The sequence below is a fragment of the Petaurus breviceps genome, unplaced genomic scaffold, assembly GCF_028583685.1.
Source record: "Petaurus breviceps papuanus isolate PSGF00001 unplaced genomic scaffold, PetGlider_PUasm1.0 90510, whole genome shotgun sequence".
NCBI classification, from domain to species: domain Eukaryota; kingdom Metazoa; phylum Chordata; class Mammalia; order Diprotodontia; family Petauridae; genus Petaurus; species Petaurus breviceps.
This window is the reverse complement of record NW_027187267.1, coordinates 3,702,721-3,706,523: the sequence shown is the minus strand read 5'-3', so window position 1 is coordinate 3,706,523 and position 3,803 is coordinate 3,702,721. Positions and strand designations below refer to the sequence as shown.

Genomic DNA, 3,803 nt, shown 5'->3' with positions numbered 1-3,803 from the left:
TCCATTCACACAAAGTTTGGCTCCATCGCTGCGGAGGGAGGGGGCGGCTCGGCCCGGCCCAGCTCTGCCCCCGGCCTGGCCCGGCCCTGGCCCCGGCCCCCCGGCCCCGGCCCAGCCCTTATCTGATCGACTCGTCTAGTTTAAGAGCCCGGCCCCGCCCGTCACACAGCTCCGCTCCTCTCCTCATCCTCTAGCCCGCCCCGTCAGTCAAGCCTTCGGTCCATTATCTCGGCCACCTGGTCTGAGGTGCCTCCCTGCCCAGGACCCAAGGTAAGGGATGCGGCGACCGTGCCCCTGGGGTGTAGGGGGTGACGAACAGAAGCTGGTGTTTCCAACATGGAATCGTGGAGGGTTGCCCACCCCGACCCAGAGACTTTATCATCCAGCCCTCCGCGGACTTCGGCGTCCCGTTCCTCAGCTTCGCTCTCTGTAGAAGTTCCTGCAGGGACAACTGAGAAATAGTGGCTCCCCCACCACTTAGGGTCGAGGTCGGGGAATCTCTGGGTCCTTGTCTCCTTTCTCCCCACCCTACCACCTCCACAGGACCTTCAGGGGGTCCTAAGCTGACTACACAGCTCTTCAGTCTGTGACAGTGACCCCCAGATGTAGCCCTCACATACGTGCTCTCTCAATAACAAAGGCAGTGCCTCCTTCCTACAAGAAACCTTAGAAGCCCCAGTCCCGCTCCCCACTTAGTAAAATTCGAATAGTGACATGCACTCGCGCTGGACCACACACTAGGAGAAACACGGCTCTCGTTAGGGAATGAGTTAAAGTGAAGACAATCTCTGCCTAGTCCAATTGCCCCATGCCTAGTTTGGAGGCTTTTCCCTAGCATGTGCACCCCCTCCCCTGTGACCTCCTCTACTCTGCCTTCCCCATCCCCATCCCCCTCCCAGCTGCTCAGGACTGATCTCCCCACCTGCAACCCGCGACTGCAGGCAGCTGTCTGTGTGAGGGGAGCAGTGGGACCATTTTGAAGACTCCAAAAACAAGCGGGGAGAAATGGTCCACTAAGGGAGACAAGGTAGGGGGCAATTTCCTCCCCTTCCCCATTATATTCCTCTTTCTACACCTCCAGCCCTTGCCAGAGACTGATCAAAGACCCTTTGGGTAACCCCTCAGTGATTAATGAAGATCGGAACTTTTATGCTGGAGTAGGAGTGAATTAAGATTGTTCCTAGCCTTTGGTTAGTTGGGATTTCAGCCCAGGTGTGGGCTGGGGAGAAATTGCTATTCCCAGAGGTGGAGGGGGGGGGGGGGGTCATCATAATATCTTAGGGATTTTGTAAATCCTCTAGCCTTATTGTACAGATCAGGAAACTGAAGTGGTAACCACCACAGGCAGTAAATAGTGGAGCCAGCATTAGGAGCCCAGTTTTCCTGAACTCACATTTGAGTGCCCTTTTGCACATCATACTTCTTCTCTGGGAAAGTATCCTCCTAGGAAGTCAGAAGGGAAGAAATACTCAAGGAGGCCCTAAAAGGAAATTGTTTCAGAGGGTGGGCTCCAGGTCCAACCTGGACCAGGACTAGGCACAAAAATCTCAAACCCTAGGCCCTAGTATTCTGGATGGTCCAGCAAAAGCTGGTGGCAAAGGATCCTAAGCATATTCCCAGCCTAACTGTAGTCACCATACTGTATTTTGATTCAGAGGTCAGCACTGATGATGTCTGGATTTAGACTGGGGTTTAGATAGGGGTGAAGGTCAGGGGATGTGGGAGAAAATAGGTGTCTCAGCTTCCAACAAATTTTACAGAATGGTGGTAGGAGGAGGTGTCATGATGGGAAGAAGGGCTAGGGATGGTCTGCAGAGGCAGTAGGCATAGCCTTGAGTGGTCAGTTTCTCTTCTCCCATGTCCTCTCCCCAGCCCCTTTGGTGGCCAGGGCAGAGGTGGGGGAAAGGAGGGGGCTCCAGGCCTTTCTGGCCTCCAGAAGCCCCTGCCAACCTGGGTCCTGAAAGGAGCTGCTGTTTTCAGAGTCATCCCTCCCGCCTGAGCAGCCAGCTTGTCTCTGTGGATATCAAATGGCAGTGACTCCACTAATAGGGAGGGGAGGGAATGGTCCAGATTCCTTATAGTAGCTTTGGCACAAAGCCTGACCCCCCACTCCTCACCCTGAGCAAAAGCCACCACTGTTTTGCCATTTATATCCTGCTCTGTCTCTGTTCTTCTGAATCCCATCTGCCCCTTGCTATGATATGATTCTACCTGCACCACTGTACATGGTGAGTGAATATTTGGTGTGGGGGGGGGGTTGAGTTATCTTCCTCTGCTCTCCCTCCAATTACCATATACCCTCTTGTATCACCTCCCTGCTCATGAAGCCAATTTTATCATCAACTTCAGTTTAAGAGCTTTGGAGTGAGAGAGAGAAGAGGTTGGCAAATTCATTGGATGCCAGTATTACTGGATCTTTTCTACTTGTTCCCTGGGCTCAAAGAATCTAAGATTTGAGGGTCAGGGCACTATCACAGCCCTCTCTTCTAACCCCTCTAAATTCTGTGCAGTCCTGAGATTGATGATCTTGGGAGTGGGTGGGTAAGGTAATGCAGAGTGAGCATAGAGGGACCCTCCAGAATTAGGTTGGAAAGATGCCTGGATCTTAGAACCAAGGAGAAGCAGGGCAGTGACCCTTTGGCATTGGCTATGAGGCTGGAGAGGATAGAGCTGGGTAGTGGAGCCCCCAAAGCCTATTGCCAAAGGTTATTTAGGACAGAAGGAAAAAACAGCTTTTGGAACCCACTCCTCCCCTGGCCTAGATTCTCCTTCTGCCTGATTGGTCCATAGTCCTGCCAAGACAAGGGCAAGTGGTTGGGATGGCAGGGTGAGGTTGAGGCCCTGGATAAAAGAATAAGGGTGTAGTAAACCAAGATACAGAGCTAAGATGGGACCACAAGAAGGTTGAGGAAGGGGATCCAAACCCCCAGTAGTGATAGGTGTGTAGACATAGAGTAGGAAGATTTGTTCATTTGGGTCTTAGATAGATGTGAAGGAGAGGGTCCTCCTTAGGTTGGAACTAGAGTTGACTAGGTTCTCTTGACATCAACTTGTCCATTCCCCTGTCTCTGGACCAACTCTACAGCTCTTCTCCTAGCTAGTAAAGACTGGGGATCACAGGGAGGGGAAGTTGTTTCTGCATGCTGGAGATACCAACTTTTGCCAGACTTAGCATTCATTGTTCAGGTTGAAGACCCCATCCCTTTACCTTTAATTAACTGTCCCCCTGAAGTGTCTCTGTCCTAGGATGCCCCCCCTTCCTGGTCCCTTCCTGGAGTCTTTAAAAGGCACAGAGGAAAACACCATAGGGAAAACCTATTCCCATCAGTGAGTTCTTTCAGGAGCCTCTGTTTTGTGGAGGGATTCAGAGTAACCTGCATTCATTCCCGTACTGGTCCTGATTCTGCTTTTCTATAGATTTCAAAACCATCCTCTCTCTTCACCCAATTCTGCTTTTGGTATCATCTTACCCTTTAAAACAGAAGTTCCTCAGGAGCAAGGGTTCTTTCTTTTTGTTTGTATTTGTATTCCCAGTGCTTAGCACAAAACAAATTTTAAATAAATGGGTGTTTCCTTCCTTCCTTCCTTCCTTCCTTCCTTCTTTCTTTCCTTCCATCTCTTCTCTCCCCCTTTTCTCCCTTCTTACCTCCCTCCCTTCTTCTTTCCTTCCTTCCTCCCTATTCTTTTCCTCCTTTCCTTTCCTTTCCTTTCCTTTCCTTTCCTTTCCTTTCCTTTCCTTTCCTTTCCTTTCCTTTCCTTTCCTTTCCTTTCCTTTCCTTTCCTCTCCTCTCCTCTCCTCTCCT

At 50.9% G+C, this 3,803-nt stretch overlaps 2 protein-coding genes across 2 annotated transcripts in view; both read left to right on the top strand.

Annotated features, from left to right (window-relative positions):
* Positions 1-3,803, top strand: part of TAGLN2 (transgelin 2) — a 343,906-nt gene that overhangs the window by 170,611 nt on the left and 169,492 nt on the right. The window lies entirely within an intron of this gene.
* The window catches only part of KCNJ10 (potassium inwardly rectifying channel subfamily J member 10), a 25,590-nt gene continuing 21,918 nt past the window's right edge, over positions 132-3,803 (top strand). The window contains exon 1 of the mRNA XM_069062870.1: positions 132-270. The gene's annotated coding sequence lies outside the window, so the exon portion shown is untranslated. The remainder of the gene's footprint in view (positions 271-3,803) is intronic.